A 19709-nucleotide genomic window follows, 5' to 3' on the forward strand; every position below is an offset into this window, starting at 1 on the left:
TCATCCTTGAGACCTTGAATTATGCAATTTCACAATCTACTAGGCTCTTTTGTCTTCCAAAATTGTGCAATTGTCAAAATGAGTGTTCAAGCCCTCAGCCTAGTTCCTTGAGCTCCCCAATTGTGAAATATTTTTTCTCATTCCAAGCCTGAACTGCGCATTGTGTAGTATCAAGGCTCAAGCCTGACCCTTGACTTCTTGATATGCATAACTTAATAGCCACTAAGCCTCTCCCTCGGCCTACCATTCGGTTTGGCTCAATAATTGGATGATCATGCAACATCTTAGGCTAAGGGTTTATCAGACTGATGTCATCTTGTCATGAGTGGATTATAGATGCAAGAAATCTATCATGCTATGGAAATACAATGAATAAGGAGATGGAGAAGGATTACATGCTATAATACAACTAAGGCGTTGAGGAGATATGATGATCATAAGATAAGAAGATGAAGGAACACTGGATTACAATAGAAGATAAAATATTAGGACCACATGAAGACTCCGTCTAACTAAACCCCCTTTAGAGGGTAGATATGGAAAACAAAGCATATCTCTCATGAAGATGAAGCATTGAATACATCTCTTATTGAATACAGAAGTAAAAATGCAACAAGAAGGACAACTTGACACTTCCACATCATCATGTAGTCCATGTCATCAGTGCCATGTCCTGTCAGGAGTCATCACATGCCACATCATTTGTGGATTATGTAATTCTATATTAGAAAATTTAATGTGAAATGGAAGTGCAAGAGTCATCTATGTAATGTGAAGAGTCATGTAGGAAGTCAAAAAGTCATGAGAAGTCAAATAATCATGAGGGTAGTCCAAGAGTCATAAAGGAGGTGAAGGATCACCCCATTTGTTATATATACACCCACATTGTTCGTGCAAAGGAATTTTCACCTTGACTCCTCTGGCAAGGCATTAGAGAGACAAGCTAGTTCTTTTGGGGAGGACGGGGTGGATCCAACACTCCATTATTGGGGCTAGTGGTGTTTGTTACACAAAATATTGTCACCATGACTATTTCCAGTTAGTATGGGTCTATCATCATTCATACTGTCCTCCTTAGCAAGTCTCAAACCTCAGTTCTTCATGTCAAGCTTTAAAAATGAGAGAAAGTTCTTGAAAATCAATAAAGCTCTGGTTTCGCACTTTCTCTTACTGTTACCTGCGGTCCCGCACCCCTTAGTCATGTTACCTACGGACCTGACCGCTCTGTCTTTAAAGCAGTGGGTGCGGACCCCTGTGAAAGTCAAAAAGGCGGAAGTTTATTCTTAAAAACTCACTTGTGGTTAATTCTGGATGCTTCTAGAAGGAATCTTGACGTGGATGATTCGCTCCTAGGTGGTTCATGCATCTGATAACTAAAGGAGTGTTACCGGGAAAAGTGTCTATTTAGAACGAATCTATCCGACTAAGGTGTGACAGTTACCTTAGAAACAAATAGAGAAAACTACTTTTGTATTTCCTTCATGAATTACAGATAGAGGGGGATAGAAAGAACCGACCTGTGTCTTGCGCTAATCCTTTGATCCAATCCCTCTCTTCTTTGACAGCTTCCAGCTACCTGCTTCCTTACTTGCCCAGCTTCACCAAGTTCCTGTAAGATCATAGAAGAAGAAAACTACACAAAGACATATATTCATAAACAGCTTAGGATCAGATTTAAGCTAAACATACAAATGTAACAAGCATCAATGATACACAAGCATGTAGGAGAAACTCAAATAGTTTTATTGATATAACAAGAAGATCCAGGAGGAGTTACAACCGATGATTCCTGATTCAGCATCAACCTCCCAGCGAAGAAACCCCTCTTCACCTCCAACAAAGCATAAATCACCCAATACTCTGATATCTATCTCAAAACCAACAGCAATTCTTTGCAATGTACAAAATTCCAGCCTCTGGATCTCTGGGATGAGGGATCCATATATAGATGTATGCAAGGAGGATGAGTCAGCTTATGATTTGACTAGTGTCTTCTCTCTGTCAGTTCTTGCTTCCACTTGGAGACTGAGAGCCTCTTACTCATCCTTGGTCGAACTCAGTGAGGCAAGTGTCATTGGAGAAGATTCTGGAAGCTTCCATTGTCTTTCCACCTCGCGGAATGGAACTGCCATTTGTCATTTCCCGCTCGACGCACCCTGATAGTGCATTTAGGTGCGTTGCAACGCACCTAGCTAGTGTATTTAGGTGCTATGCAACACAGCTAGCGAGTGGAGCAGCTGAAATGATCCTGATTTGACTGATTCTGAGCAGTTTCTGGTGGAGAACTTCTGGGAGAAGCTATAATTTGTTGACCTTGTTCCTTTAGGGGTTGGAACAACACTTTTAGGGACTTAGGAGCCCTTGGTTTATGGACATTTCATGCTTGGTGCTGCAAGGCACAAAAATGTCTATAACAGTTGCCCCCTAAAGTATGAGGCCGTTAATCGGGTGAAATGCTTTATTATGAGGATCCGAAGTTCTTTCAATGCTGGGAGGAGACCTGTAATAAGATACAATACAATACATTATCTTCATACTGTTTTTCATGATCTAGCTGAGGCGAGCATTCCCATGCTCAGCTTTATAAATTCATTTTCATGTACATAGGACAAACAATCGTCTGAGTGTAGACTGATGATTCTGATAGAGCCATCATCCTTTTGGTAGGATGATTATCTATGCTGTATTGCTGTACATTTTAATGTCTTTATTTTCCTGAATATATATCGCAGCTCGGATGGATGAAACTAGATCCGAGGTCTTCAATCTCGTCTGATCTTCACTCGAGGTACAAGTTGATCCATGTGAGAAATGTTCTGAAGTCGAACATGGAAAGACATCGCTTGATTACCAGTCAATGATGTAAACTATTAACAAGCGCGAGAGGAATCACCGATAATGATAATGACCCTCAAGGTACTACAGTACAATTCACATTGTGTAAATAAAGGACTTGGCGTCGAACACGACGCAAAATCTTTCGGTCGAAGGCCATTGATGTAAACCTGTCGCCGAAAGTGAGAAACTTGCCATTAAGGCATGCAAGCTTCAAAGTACTGAATGGGGTGTTCCTAGATCAACTTCTTGGATAATGAGCTGATGTCGACAAGAAGCGAACCGTCAAAGGAGGGCCTTAATGAATCCCACATCAATGACATGGAACGGAGCAAATGATTTTGATGGAGGTGAAAACAATCTGATGATATACGGTTCAGGATGGCGGTCATGAAAGAATGAAGTATGATGTATGGTAGTGGACGAGACACATGTGACTTCTCTGGATGACTTCTCTTGAAAATGTCGACGACACTTATGTGATGGATTGGTAGCATTTACCCCAAATGTGGATGGTATGGCGTGACCATGGCGATGTGACCGGTGAATGAAACAACCCAACCCGACTCGGACACGGAGTGGAAGTGTCATGTTCAAGAGCGACTTGCTACCAATAAAGATTCTTTGAGTTTTCTTCCCAATTTTTCCCCAGTCATTGCTGACCAGTACCTCTTTATTTTTTTCAAGCTTGAGGAGGATAACATATGCTTGTTCTATAATTTGCCCTTCGGGCAAACCCATCGCTATGTTTTAACGAGCCTAGCGATAGTGAAACTCGTTCTCGTCTAAAGACAAGTTTGTCGCTATTAATTTTTTTAATGAGTTTAACGACAAAGATAACTCGGTCCTTTTCATTTTTAGAGAGTCTGAAAAGGTACGTAAAGGTAACTCCAAAATTCCTTTTTCGTCATCTAATCCCTTAAGTCCGAAAAAGTATAAAACAATACAGAAGGGATGAATTTTCGATAGTTTTAACGAGCCGAACAAAACAAGCGCTCGATCTTTTTGTGCAATAATCCCTCAGGTCCAAAAAGATTAAAATCTAGAGGAGGGATAGAACTTCCTGTCCCTTTAACGAGCTGGAAGGCCAAGGACTCGGCAGTCTTTTCATATTTTACGAGTCAATTGAAAAGAGCTTAAAGAAGACTCGTCTTTTGAGGAACGAGTGATAAAATGGGTAGCAGCTGATTCCAGGTAAGGTTTGGAATTTCCAATCACGGCAGTGTCACAAGGATGGCTAGTGAAATCACTCTTCGCAGCTGTTCCTCAAAATGGGTAAACAATCAAATGGAGGTGAATGATTGGCCAATGGAAAAGTGGAGGTGATGGTGCAAACACGACCAAGGCTTTAATGGCTGAAGTACTACATTCACGATGGTTATTTACTGGGGAATAGTTCATTTTTTAACGAGCTTAAACGCGGGTGGAAACATTTGCTCGGTCCGGGTTTATTTTTTAATGAGCTTGAACCTCGCGGTAAACACTGCTCGATTGGGTGGTCTTGTTCTGATTTTACCATAAATAGCTTTGTTCTTTCAAATATCGTACTGCATTTTCAACTGCTTCATCAAACTAGTCAGAAATGAACAATATTTGCTTGAAAAATGAGTTAAAACGCTAATATTTTACTTTGAACTACGTAAAAGTAATTAAAAAGTGTTTTTTACCTCTCATTTTACCATTTCATTTGAACTTAGTTTGTTGGAGCTTTGGAGGTGCTTTTCCCCCTCGATTTTCACCAGTTGATTTCGGGAGATTCTGTGGACGATTCTCGGCGCTGTCTAGACCAGGTAGGAGCTAAACCTGAGCTCTTTCATTTCATGGTTTCCATTTTGCATTTTGAGCTTGATTCCTAGCTTTCCTGAGCCCCTGGGGTTTGAGGAACTCATTCTTCCATCAACGCACCCTCAGTGTATTGAAACCTGCGCTGAATGTTGGCCTGTCAAAAGGCTATCTGGCATTCAACGCACCTAGAACACTGCTGCAGCTGCGTTGGGCGTAGAAAGGGAATTTGATGCACAATTTTTGATGGAATTTTTTGCCTGTTTCTCACCAAAATCAGGACCTAACTCCTCTCTTGTTTGTTTTTCAGAGGTCTTTGGAGTAAGATGACCCTTACATGGCGAGAACGTGAGCATGAAGAAGAGGACATGGTTTCCCTACATGATTCAGTTACAGTGAATGCGCTGCAGAATTGTGGCATTTTGAAGTTCTTCCGCATTTCTAGCATGAGATAGCAGATCAATTTACTGTAGTATTTGCTCGATGCTTGGGACCCTACCAATCAAGTTTTTCATATCAGGGGCAAATCTATCCCCTTGACTGCATTAGACATTTACTTCTTGACCGGCTTGTCGAGGCAGGGTGCCCCCATCTCTTTGTCAGGTTCGGCCCGAGGAGGCGATTCTGTGAGAGATTATGTCCGCCGGTATTGCAGAGAAGGATCTCAGCCGAGTAAAGATGGAAAGATCATCATCCGTGATGTCACTGACAGGTCCCTTAGGACTATCCTGTTTACTTTTGGTAGGATGGCTGGTAGTGTGTCTCTTCATGTAGCCAATCGACCTTATATGCAACATGCCTTGGAGTGCCTCCAACCGAAGGTGTTCAACTGGTGCGACGCAGTACTTCTTGTGATGAAAGAACAGTTGACCAAGATAAAGAACGGGAGGTTGAAGAACTTTGGGTATGGTTCTATTTTGACCGCCTTTGCCTTGGAGAAGATACCGCTGATGCAGCCGTAGTACATTGCACTTGATTTACCTTCTCCTACTGAACCACGTATGCAGAGATGGGTTGACCATATGTCTAGGCATGCTGGCCAATCTCAGATTTCATTTTCTGATACCTTCTTCAGGTGGTTCGATCGTCAGGAGATGGTTTATTCTGAGTATCCATATGCTGGCATGGACTTCCGGGGTGATCCAGATTTAGTATTGCCGGATGGCGAGAAGTGGGGCGCCATTGGTAAGATATTTGACCATATTGCTGCTTATCGTTTTTTGCTTATAATGTCCTTGTGATTTATTCTATCAAGACTTTAATAAAACTCATGTGTACATGCAGATGTTGGTCCCGTTCGTCCAGTAGTTCGCCTGAGAGTACCAGCTGCTGCCCCAGCAGGAGAGGCCGTCGGAAGAGCTGTTCTTCGTGACCTGGATGTGGCCGAGACTCTCACAGCTTTGTAGGAGCAGGTTGAGGGCCTCACCCTCGGTATTCCAGATGTGAGGACCGATGAGCTACCTTTGCGGTTACAACGGCATACTACTGGTGTGCCCAGACGATGGACTCGTCTCTTACGCATGATCGCACAGGCTGTGACTTGCTATCACGAGCATCATTAGACTAGGTTGCCCCCTAGCATTTTGAGTTTTGGGTCATTTGACCGATTTTGTCTTGGTTACAGAACATTATGTGTAAACCATAAACAGTTATATGTATTTTTGATTATCGGAGCTTTATTTTGGTTGAGATACATGATCCACATGTAAAACATTGATGATATGTTTCTTTTTATAAATGTTGCAAATGTCTATCTAACACATAGTTTGCTAATGAGTCAGTTAATGTGTTTAAGTTTATGGAAATATGTTGATATTGAATAAGATCAAATTGTCTTTCCAAAATCTTAACCCTTAGGAACATGTGATAAATAGCTGGGTTTCGGATGGAATATATACCATTGAGTTGTAGTATTACGAGTTGTGAGTCTAGCCTGACAATTAGTCGGCGTATACCATGAGTGATGGCATCAGAGAGAAGTTCTATCAACGCGCTATACTCAGCGATGTTATTAGTTGATCGACCAATACATACACCTCTGAAACTTACTAACTCGCCGCTTGGATAAAAAATGGCCCAAGCTGCGGAGGACAGGTTCCGCGAACTACGACTCGCTCCGTCGGCATATCCAACACATGGCTCCAATAGGTTTGACATCTGCAACAAATGTAAAAAGTGGATTACTCGACCAAAACAAACACTTTAGCGAAAAAAAAACATAACAAAAGCATGCTGGTTACCATTACGCATAGCAACGCTTGAGATACAACCCATTACGGGTTTGTGCCAGTGGAATTCCGTCATAATCCATTAACTCGTAGGCTCCTTTCGCTAACACTCGTTTAAAAATATAGGGGCCCATCCATAAAGACTTAAATTTACCTGCTCCCAATTTATCAGATTCTTGGTCGTAAAGCAAGACCAAGTCACCTTCTGAGAAGACACGGGGTTTGACATTTTTGTCGAACTGCGACTTGACTCGTTTCTTATGGGCTTCGTTAGCCAAAGCGGCATCACGACGGGTTTCATCCAATTGGATTAATTCCAAGAAATGAGCCTCTTCTTCTGAAGTTCCGGGGAGGAGATCAATTGTGAGTTTGAGAGACGAGATTTCACACTGGATTCGTAAGACTGCTTCCAGGCCATATACTAGTTGGAAGGGTGTGAACCCAGTTGCATTCCTTACCGATGTTCGGTAAGCCCACAAGGCTGAGTACAGGATTAGGTGCCATCTTCTTTTGTGAACTCCGATCATCCTTTGCATCATGCGTTTCAGGACCTTGTTGATCGCTTCAACTTGTCCGTTGGCTTGCGGATAATACGGAGTAGAGCTGTCGTGAGACAACCCTAGTTTGGCAGCTAATTCGACCATCATGTGATTGCGAAAATGCGATCCATGATCTGTGACTATAGCCTATGGTACGCCGAATCTGGCGACTACATGATTGAAAAAGAAGAGGGCAGCTGTTTCACCAGTATGATCTAATGTAGGCATCGCCTCGGCCCATTTGGTAAAATAGTCAACTGCGACTATGATATACCCATACCCCCCAGTCGAGGTGGGGTTACATGTCATGAAATCGATGCCCCATTTGGCGAATGGCCCAACAACAACTATTGGCTATAGAGGTGCGGGTGGTCTTCTGGTTTTGCTATCAAAAATTTGACAAGCATGGCAACTTTTGACTGCGGTTATGCAATCTTTGAATATTGTTGGCCAAAAGTCTCCTGCTCGTAAATTTTTTTGTGCTGTAGCATATCCAGATTGATGCCCCCCACACGCGCCTGAATGACACTCATTCAGGACTTTTTCGGCCTCCTCATGGGTTAGGCACCTTCTCAGAACTGTATCGATACCACGACGGTAAAGCGTATCACCGACGATCATGTAGTCCTTTGGTTGGTATCGAATACGTTTTTGTTCAGAGTGGGAGGTGTTTGACCTAAATTTTTGGGTTTGGAGATAAATGATTATATCTCCATACCACTCATTGCTTGTAGATATCAGAAACAAACTCTCATCCACGATTGATTCTTCAGATGTTTCATCGTTGGACGACGATGGGAGATCGCATAATAATTCTGCGAAAACTAGAGCTTTCTTTGATTTGGATTTTACAAATTCCAGATCAAACTCTTGTAGGATTGCTATCCATTTTGAGTATTTGCCCCCCAGTAACTGTCGCGACAATATATAAGTCATGGGGTTGCAATCTGACAGAATGGTAGTTTTCCGAAAGAGGATATAGTGTCGAAATCTCTATATCGCTTGGACAGCTGCAAGTGCTAGCTTTTCAACGTAAGAATATTTTCTTTCTGTATCATTTAAGTTTTTACTTAAATAATATATAGGATGCTCAATTCCATCGACTTCCTGAACTAAAACCATTGTGATGGTCGTATCTGCTGCAGCCAGATACAGGTTAAAGTCTCTTTGATAATCAGGGGCGTACATTAATGATGCTTTCATCAGGGAATCTTTCAAAGCATCAAAGGAAGCTTGCGCAACCTGATCCCAGACAAAGGGTACCTCCTTTTTCAAAAGATGTGTATAACCTTTAGCAAGTTCGGCGTAATTTGGAATGAACCTCCTCAGAAAGTTTGCTTTCCCTTGGAGTTTCTGAATCTGAAGCAAATTTGAAGGTGGAGGCAAGTTTATGATTGCCTAGACCTTACATGGGTCGAGACGAATCCCATCCTTGGAGACTACAAAGCCAAGTAAACGACCAGAACTGACACAAAATACACATTTGTGCGGATTGAGTCGTATCTTGTAGTGTCGGCAACGTAGAAATATCACTCTTAAATGCTGCGGATGATTAGTCCGCTTTCGCGAATGAGTCGGAAGGTCGTCGAGGTATGGTTGAACGATGCTTTTGATGTCATGGAAGGCATAATTCATTGCCCTCTGAAACATCGCCCCTGCGTTCTTTAAACCAAAGGGTAACTTTCGATATGCGAATGTGCCCCACGGAAAAATAAATGCAATCTTTGACTGGTCCTGTGGGCGGATATTTATTTGATTATACCCGGAGAATCCATCCATGAATGAAAAGATTTCACATTCGGCGCATTCATCAATTATCTGGTCAATGAAGGGCGTAGGGTAGTTGTCCTTTGGACAAGCTTTATTTACATCCCTATAATCGACGCACACTCTAATTGTTCCTTGTTTTTTCATAATAGGGACAATGTTCGATACCCAATCGGTTAGAGGAACCGGGTAGATGAAACCGACATGGAGAAGTTTTTCAACTTCTGCCTTAATGGCAGCGGCTTTCTTGGGGTGCACCTGCCTTAGCCGTTGTCGTACTGGTTTGACATCTGGATACATCTTAATTTCGTGTTCAACGATACTCGAGTCAATGCCTGGCGTTTCACTGTATGACCAAGCAAAGACATCTCTGAATTCACGAAAAAGAGCGTTATATATTTCCAGTTCTGAAGGAGAACAACACTTGCCAACATAAATATTCTCTACAATATTTGTTTTGGTCGAGATATTTATGGCTATAGTCTCTTCAATGTTGGACAAGTTTCGCTCAGAATCCACCGTATTTACAGTATTTGATAGAAAATCAAAGACTAAAGGATGATAAAGGTCATTTTGAGTATCTTCTCCACAATCCTGAAGAAGAGAACGATGGTGGGAATCATTCCATGGTGCTCCTTCAATTACCATAGATTGGACAATTCCTTCGTCGGTGACATGCACTCGCGACCAAGGATCTGAAGGAGTACCATATTCTCTAGACCTATCTATCCAAACGCTTGATGAGCGTTGATTTGGGTTCGCCTCCCATGCTAGAAACATTGATTGCTATAATATTTCTGTTGGGTTTGGGGGCAAAACCACTGCATGATCCATGTCGATATCGTTTTCTGAGATCTTTGTAGAAGATATCATGTTGCAGGTTCCTATCGACGCCACTTCCGCCAGATTGATTGGAGGTGGAAGAGCGAAATTTCCCATTAGTATAGGATCTTTCAGTAGGCCTACTCCGATATTCTGAAGCGAATGAGGGCTTCCATGGATCATGGGAATGCTTCCAGTAACTTGAGAACCATTGGGGAAGAAGTTTTGTTGATCGATGATTGTAATCCCTCCTTGAAAAGGAAATGCAATCTTTCTAAAATAGGTCGACACAACAGCTGCCATGGCATAAATCCATGGTCTTCCTAGTAGGATGTTGTAATCAAGATTCCCATCGATGACTTCAACATCTATTTCTACCGTTTTCCCTCCTAGTTCAACTTTCAAGTTATTTAGGATACCATATGGGGTATATGTCCTTCCGTCGAATGCTTTTAATGTCGTCGAAGATCGCGACAAGGTTGGAGATCCTAAATTTTTCCAGCAACTCATCGACATAATGCATGTAGATGCCCCCTCATCAATAATTGTTCGATGAACAGTTTTGTTGAGGGCTTTCACTTGAATAAGGAAAGCTAGTTGAGCTGGTAATTGAGGATCGTATCCTTTATGATCGAAGGATACAAGATTGGAATCCTTTGGGTCAATCCCACCAATGGCTGATAATAAAGCCTGCCTTTGGGATGGGAAATTTTGTAGTACTTCAAGAGTCGACATAGCGGATGGCGATTGGGCCAAATCTTCCACTATGTTATAATGCTGTGCCACTCTAGCGCGGGGATTAAATGTCGACTTGTGTACTACTCCCTTTGGCGGTTTTATCGTTAATTCAGGAATGGTGGGTGGCACAACTTCTGTCGAAGTTGTTGTCGAACTACTTGGTTGATCTTTATCCTTGTTGTTCGAAAACTGTGGATTCCCATAATCTTTGTTCCTTGTCGATATCAAAGCATCATTTTGCTGTTTTGAAACCGACAACATTAGCACTTGAGACGGGGAAGCATTTCCACTTTCAACCAGATTTGTTCCTGGATTTGGAAACAGATCAGTTAACACTGTGGAGGTTTTTGAATTCTTGAAGAATTTTTTAACCTCAGCTTTGTATGGACAGTCTGCCGTCCGATGATCCTCATCGCATATAAAGCATGGATATTTTGGTTTCCTATTTCCAGGACGGTTTGAAGAAGATTTTTCAGGTGATGATCCCTCCTTTTTCTTCTTCTTCCCTTTGCCATTCTTCTTGCTTCCTGGTTGTTTGGTTTCTTTGCCTTTATCTGTCGATACATCATTTACTTCCGAAGCAAGCAGTTCGTCTTTTGCATTTTGACTTGAAATCTTACGAGCCTTTTTGGATGTAGCCTTTGTCGATTTCGTGTCTGTCGTGCCAATCACGCCATCGCCGGCATGAGAGTCATTGTTTGATTTAGGAGGAGGAGGAATTGAGAATTCTGGTCTAGGGGCGTCAGGTATTTTTTCGTAGAGCGTGCCAAACTGAGTATAAATCAAGTCCAGATATTGTGCACGAGCGATAACTTGCTCTTCTGTTATGACTCCCCCCTTTGCCACATCTTTCGTGATGGAAGGCAGTAATGACTTGATAAACCATTCAGCTAATAGCTGATCGGGGATGTACGTTTTTACCATCCTACGATGACGTCGCCACTCATGTATATGATCAGATATGTGAGTGGCCGTTGTCTGTTTGAAGTTGGTAAGGAGTTCTGTTCCCATTTTGTACCTTATCGGTAATTGAAAATGGGTTAAAAAGGTTGTGGCTAAGGTATTGAAGTTGTCGAACGAAGCTCTAGGCAATTCAATATACCATTTTGCCGCTGGACCCGTTAACGTCCTCTGAAAGAGGCGAAGTCTTATCAAATCATCATTTAGGGTGTTTGATGAACACCATAGATGAAATTTCATCACGTGATTCGATGGATCTTCACCCAGATTTCCATTAAATTTAGGAATATTTGATGGGAGTTTATGTGGAATCGTTGGCCACCAAGGGGCGTAAGCAATTGGATCGTTTGTTAACCAATTTAAATCAGGTAACTCTAAGGTTGCCACAAAGGGTAACTGCAGATTCAGGTTAGGTGAAGCATACCCAGGATAAGATGGTATTGCCTGAGCAGTTGGTCTTTGCATACCCGCATAATGCATTTGATGCTGGTATGTTTGGTAAGGTTGGTGGACATGACCATTGTAAAATGGTTGATTTTGACCGTTTTGAATGTACGACTGTCCACTGTTCGCAAAGATTTGCTGCTCAGAACCTTGGTATACTTGTTGGAATTGTGGTTGTTGGTATTGCACCAACCATGGTTGTGAAGCCATGTGCTGTTGCGTTATACTAACCGTTGGACCAAGGTGAGGGGTAATTGTACCCGTCTGGACCTGTGTCGCCCCACTAGTCGGCGATTGTGGTTGGGTCGCAGGGTCAAGGGGCTGTTGTATTACAACCTGAGAAATCCGAGGTTGGCATACAACATGCAGCGTTTGAACTTGTGACATCGTCACAATAGCTGGTGTAGTCGGGATATTCGACATAGGTACGCATTGTTGCATCGAATACACAACTCTTGGTTGTTGAGGTAGTATAGGTACCCAACCACTTGAGGTAATTCCAATGTAACCTGAATGTTGTTGTGAACAACCGTATGGATATCCTCCCAGAGGGGGTAATGAAAGGGCATACTGCCCCCCATACGGTGGTAATCCGGAACTCAAGGGAATTGTTTGTCCTGGGGGACCGGACTGCCCAAATTGACCTCCAAATGGATCAATTTGTTGAGACTCAACATAAGAGTTCCCGGATATTATTCTGAATGAACAAACAGGAACGGACCATACTGTCGTAATAGCCCCTGAATGGGCTCCTTCTAGCGGCTGAGAGCTAGTCGGGACAGATGGTATGCCGACGAACATTGTAGGAGTGATAGCAGGAAGTTCTACCGTCGCTGTGTTGGATGACACAGTCCTAGATGTTGACGGTTGTTCAGACATTTGTAGTCTATCCAAAAGATTACCTAGCGATTCTATAGGAGCTTCCGTTGGTGGTAGACTAACTTCCGATGAAGAAGGATATAGAGTGATCCCGACTCCAAAGTGCGTTGGAGTACTTGTTTGAGGATCTTCTACAATTTCTTCAATTGAAATCAGACCAGGTGGAAGGGGAAGACAGTCAGGTCCGTAAAATATTTCTGGTGCCGAAGAAGGTATAGAATCGACAGCGACAGATGTATGAAGAGCAAGACTCTCCGAACCAGTTGTAGATGGAACTGGTTCGGTAACACAAGTGTTTACTCTCAGACTAGGATCAATATCACTGTCCCTCTGTGGCTGTTGAACTTATTCTGTAGGGGCAGGGATTCCAGAAATGTTTGGAGTAACCAGAGTCTCTGATGTCGTTGGAACAATTGTTCTAACTTTAATAGGAGATTTGGAACCGGTTAAACGAGTTCGCTTTGTCCGTACTGGTTTCGATTCCGGAGACAAAGACGGTTGACTCGTAAGCCTCCGCGAACGACGGGGTTTCAATTGAATTTCTTCCACGATTGCGGATTACTCGATCAACTAAAATAAAAAGGGGAATTATGTTTCCGAATTAGATGAATTTTAGACGCTTTTGACACAACTTGTTTTTTCAGTTTTTAAGAGTCGAGAAAAAACAAAAGATGACTCTAGTCTCCTTCGATTTTTAATGAGCATGAAGTGACAAGTGTTCAGATGGACCTTTTCCGTTAAGGAGTCTGAAAAGGAACGAAAGGGACTGCTCTGGAGATCTAGGTAGAGGGAGTACCAAACCAATCGCAAAACTGCAGAATACTTTTTACGATACTGTTAGACTCCGTCTCATGTCAGAGATTGATTCTTCTTAAAAACCCTGTTTTGAAGAAGAAATCATTAATGTGTTGTTTAAATAATTTATCTCCAGCTCTTCAAAAGGGAGCAGTTTACTCAGCTCTTATCTCTGCAAAAGCACAAACACAATTCAAAACATCATCAACAATCAGAGGCATTACAGTAGTATCTCATTCTGCACTGAAATAAGATTTGGGAAAAGGTCCAAGATGAAAACTGCAGAGGATTCAAGACTTTGCCTTGCATTACATCTTTCAAACAGTTTAGATGCTGGAACCCTTTTATTTCTCACACAAGAAGGCAGTCCCACAAGCAACAAATCGAACTATTCTCTTCAGTTCCCAGACAAAAGTTACAAGACAGCAGGATCAAAGTTTAACAACTTTAAAATTCAGGGTTCTGCAAGCCTTCTGCAAGTAAGCAATGGTTGGCACTTGCATGAATATATCCTTAAAGTTGACAGTTACAAATTTACTACAATTTATGCTGTATCCTATAAAGGAGAGCTTGATGGAGATAAGGTTTTAAAAATCTTGAAGGAAAACAAGTTTGCACCTTCTAGTTCAACAGAGGCAAATGAGCATTTAGAAAAGCAGAATGCTGTATCTACTGGGTTTGAATCTTCTTTTCCAATAGAAAGCAGTGAGAAGTTATCATATCATGGATCCCTTGGACACGTTACTCTAACTTCTTCAAATCACAACCAGAATGTTTCTCAGTCAGGTTCATGGGACTTTAGCGGTAATGACATCTCCTGGGATATGACATCCACAGGACAAATAATGCTGAGTACAAACTTAGTCTGGCGACTGAAAATGGGACCTGATTGTTCAAATGTTGAAATTGGTCCTACCTTCCTGAGATATGATCTATATGTGGAAAAAATAGAACAGTTACAAGCTCGCAGCCTATTACAGTGATCTGAATACATTTCTCTGTGGATTACATATCACTTTGTCTAAATAATTCAGTGGTTAGATTCATAACTTGTGGCTCGTATATACTCTCATAGGCTCGCTCTTTGTTACACTCTATGTGGCCCATATGTATTCCCTTGCACTATTTATGTGGATCGTATTTCCGAAAGAAATGGATTCACCACGAAACCTTGGCCCAAAATCCTGAAATGTGCTGGCCCGAATTCCTATAGTTTTCCTAGCAAAATTGTGGGCTGTTTAGACTTACGCGTGAAGGTAATGGCTAGTTTGTAAGATCGTCTCGGTGAAACCAAAATATTCATTCCGACAAAGGCTTCAAATTTGCCGTTGATGGAATTGTGAGCTCTGCACACCACAAATGGAGCAGAACATGGAGAAGCCAAAGAAAATGGGACGCCAGTGCGACATATGTGCACAAAAGAGAGCTGCTCTGAGAAGACCCAAGACTCAACAACAGGTATGCAGGGAATGCTTTTATTTTGCCTTTGAAGAAGAGATTCACAAGGTTATTATCAAGAACCACCTTTTCGGACCAGGAGAACGTGTTGCTATTGGAGCTTCTGGTGGTAAAGACTCCACTGTTCTAGCACATGTCTTGATAGAGTTGAATAAACGACACAATTATGGTCTACATCTGTTCTTGCTATCAATAGATGAAGGCATCACTAAACGACATAATTATGTACATTTTGTGGAGTTTTTCGTCGCCAGGCTTTAGATAGAAGGGCTGCAACGGTAAGAGCAGATAAAATTGCAACTGGTCACAACGCAGATGATATAGCAGAGACTGTACTATTAAATATTCTTCGTGGAGATATTGCCAGGCTAAGTAGATGCACATTGATAACAACAAGGGAAGGTGGATCTATTCCAAAATGCAAGCCTTTTAAATACACATATGAAAAGGAGATCGTCATGTATGCATATCTCAAGAAGCTTGATTACTTCTCTACCGAATGCATTTATTCACCAAATGCATATCGAGGCTTTGCTCGTGATTTTATTAAAGAACAAATCAGACCAAGAGCAATCCTTGACATAATTAGATCAGGTGAGAATTTTCGCGTTTCTTCTTCAGCAAAAATGCCAGAACAAGGTGTATGTGAGCGTTGTGGTTATATTTCCAGCCAGAAATGGTGCAAAGCATGTGTTTTAATAGATGGTTTGAACCGAGGCCTTCCAAAACGTGGAATTAATTGAACTAGGGGACGCCATGCTTTAAAAATTGATATGCCTGCTACAGATGGAGTAGCGCCCCTCCTCTGCACAGCTCTATAACAAGAAAGTCACTTTCAATGTAAACAGATGATGAGTTTCAGATCATGGGGAACCTGAGACAGACAGGATTCCGTTCCATGATTTCCGCCAGCGATTGATCCTTTGGAGATTTTGTGGGCGATGTGGCTCTTAGAAGACGGACTGTGAACTGTTGCCGATGCTACCATATAGCATGTGCTTGGATGTGTTAAACGCTGGGTGCAACCACGCAAACCTCTTTCAGTACAGTTGTCATCATAAGGATAGGTTTTTAGCTTAAAGATCGTTGTATTGGCAAATGCAACCTGGCAAATCGAACTTAAGTCCAGATTATCTATTATAGCCAAAAATGCGATTTGGTTTTATCTCTTAATTGGCAGATCTGCGCTCCAGTTTTGGTCAATCATCAGCAGATTTAGAGGAAAGCTGCCTTACTTTAGGATATAATATAACGCTCTTTTCTAATTTATGAAGTGTTAGTTAAAACAGCGCCCCTGTTTTGGGCAACAGTTTAGTTTTAATGTATTTAAAAAAAAATTCATTTGAAGAGGGTTAGAGTAGTAGAGAGAGAGTTTTCTGAGTGCTGGGAGCTGCTGGAGCGTAGCAGAGCTTTCTTGTACAGTCTTTGACAGAGTTTTTAATGAAAATTTCACAGCTCTAACTTCTGAGATTCATGTGGTATGTTAATTTAGCATAAGTTTTCCCTTTGTCTCATATGTAAACTGTTATGTTTCATTTCATTTCACGATCATTTCTAGCTGAACAAATGAAGTGTTAAAGTGAGAATTCATGCCTGCCATGCTCCACTTTTAAGTTTGTTCAATTCAATGTTTTCTTCTGTTTAAGGAGGATTCAAAGTATTATTTGCCCTCCTTAGCTCCTCACCAGTCTTGCCATCCCATTTAAAATTTAGATTTGATGCTAAATTTCTTGCCTACCTTGCCTCAGTCGTCAACCTGTGTTGTTCATTATATTTCTCTGCTCAAACTGTGATTTTGCCCAGGCAGCCCAGAAAAACCCCATTATTTTATTAAAAACCCCTTTTATCAGTTTACTAGCCTAATATCTGTGTTACCTTTGTTTGGTCAACTCATCCCATTGAAAATTTGCCGAGATAGACCGGAGAGAGCCTTCTCATACCCCGTAGGGCTAGCTACGAGGTGAAATGGTTTGATGTTGCCTTGAAGGTTTACCTTCCTCAGCCTAGGGTGAAATCTCAAGCGCTAACATAGTGGCGACCATACTGGGGAGAACAAACTTGTTTGTGGGTTGATGTGTTTGTTTCATAAGTCTTAGACGGAGCCTGAAGTTACGCCAGGAGCCTTCGAAAACGCTCTTGTTTTACATCAGCGTTAGTAGATAAACGCTGCTTCAGTCAATCTCCGTGAGCTTGTGAATACGACCACTTCGATTGCATTTTACCCCAGTACATGTATCAAATTCAGATCTGATGCTGATGGTGGACAGCAGTCAGACACTTATGCAGGCTGAACCATTCACCTGGCGACTCCAACTTGATCCAGACATTCCAGTGCCTGTTGATATGTTCATGCAATGGAAGGGTATGTGGCAGACCCTGCCCTGTGTGAAGCTGTAGAAGGAATAAGAAAGGCGTTAGCAGCTACTAAATTGGATGAAGATGTTTACAGTGCCTGGCTTCATTTGTTGAAATCTTCAAAGTCTTTCAAAATTGAATTGTGTGAGTTAATTGTTGAAAGAATTGAAGATGAGATTCAATGGTTAGATGAGCAGATTCAGTGTTATGATTTCCAAGACCCTAAAAAGTTCTTGGAAATCCTCCTTCCTTCACAACAAGCAATAACAGACTTGCCTATAGAGGTATACATTGACAATGTGCAGCTGGAAGTATGTGTTGCAGAGTTGGGGCAGCCAACAGAGTCTGGTGTCCGTGATCCTATTGCGGCATACATGGGCACATTTTTCAGTTTGATTGATAAATCAGGCTGTATTTTCCGTGACCAGGGTCATTATGAGCATGAAGGGCTGCCAGCATCTACATCTGTGACTTCGTGGCAGCATTCTCAAGCGGCTTCATTTTCAGGTTTACTTGAATGGTTAATATGGCATTTCAGCATTACCTGATCTCTTGTTTATACAGCAGATTAGAGTAGATGTTGTACATAAACAAGCAGCCATAAGGGCAGCATCTTGTTTTAGTTTGCTTGAAGATTGTTTGAGCTCAGTTTCAGTTTGAAAATAAGTCAAGAGCTGTGTTGATGTTGACTCCATTGCCCAATGGGTGAAGGCACTGTCTGCTCTCCCAAAGTTCTGCGGTTCTTGGCACCTCCAGGAAGCTGCAGCTGCCATACCAAATGGAGCCGATGTTAGACTCCGTCTCATGTCAGAGATTGATTCTTCTTCAAAACCCTGTTTTGAAGAAGAAATCATTAATGTGTTGTTTAAATAATTTATCTCCAGCTCTTCAAAAGGGAGCAGTTTCCTCAGCTCTTATCTCTGCAAAAGCACAAACACAATTCAAAACATCATCAGCAATCAGAGGCATTACAGTAGTATCTCATTCTGCACTGAAATAAGATTTGGGAAAAGGTCCAAGATGAAAACTGCAGAGGATTCAAGACTTTGCCTTGCATTACATCTTTCAAACAGTTTAGATGCTGGAACCCTTTTATTTCTCACACAAGAAGGCAGTCCCACAAGCAACAAATCGAACTATTCTCTTCAGTTCCCAGACAAAAGTTACAAGACAACAGGATCAAAGTTTAACAACTTTAAAATTCAGGGTTCTGCAAGCCTTCTGCAAGTAAGCAATGGTTGGCACTTGCATGAATATATCCTTAAAGTTGACAGTTAAAAATTTACTACAATTTATGCTGTATCCTATAAAGGAGAGCTTGATGGAGATAAGGTTTTAAAAATCTTGAAGGAAAACAAGTTTGCACCTTCTAGTTCAACAGAGGCAAATGAGCATTTAGAAAAGCAGAATGCTGTATCTACTGGGTTTGAATCTTCTTTTCCAATAGAAAGCAGTGAGAAGTTATCATATCATGGATCCCTTGGACACGTTACTCTAACTTCTTCAAATCACAACCAGAATGTTTCTCAGTCAGGTTCATGGGACTTTAGCGGTAATGACATCTCCTGGGATATGACATCCACAGGACAAATAATGCTGAGTACAAACTTAGTCTGGCGACTGAAAATGGGACCTGATTGTTCAAATGTTGAAATTGGTCCTACCTTCCTGAGATATGATCTATATGTGGAAAAAATAGAACAGTTACAAGCTCGCAGCCTATTACAGTGATCTGAATACATTTCTCTGTGGATTACATATCGCTTTGTCTAAATAATTCAGTGGTTAGATTCATAACTTGTGGCTCGTATATACTCTCATAGGCTCGCTCTTTGTTACACTCTATGTGGCCCATATGTATTCCCTTGCACTATTTATGTGGATCGTATTTCCGAAAGAAATGGATTCACCACGAAACCTTGGCCCAAAATCCTGAAATGTGCTGGCCCGAATTCCTATAGTTTTCCTAGCAAAATTGTGGGTTGTTTAGACTTACGCGTGAAGGTAATGGCTAGTTTGTAAGATCGTCTCGGTGAAACCAAAATATTCATTCCGACAAAGGCTTCAAATTTGCCGTTGATAAAATTGTGAGCTCTGCACACCACAA

The 19709-nt window shown here is 41.6% G+C and overlaps 1 pseudogene; it reads left to right on the plus strand.

Annotated features, from left to right (window-relative positions):
* Positions 1-14943: 14943 nt before the first annotated feature.
* On the plus strand, positions 14944-16068 carry LOC149141428 (cytoplasmic tRNA 2-thiolation protein 1 pseudogene; annotated as a pseudogene).
* The last annotated feature ends 3641 nt before the right edge of the window (positions 16069-19709 follow it).

Source organism: Pinus tabuliformis, chromosome X (genome assembly GCF_031772625.1).
Source record: "Pinus tabuliformis cultivar Carrire ecotype Pingquan chromosome X, CPIR1, whole genome shotgun sequence".
Classification (NCBI taxonomy): domain Eukaryota; kingdom Viridiplantae; phylum Streptophyta; class Pinopsida; order Pinales; family Pinaceae; genus Pinus; species Pinus tabuliformis.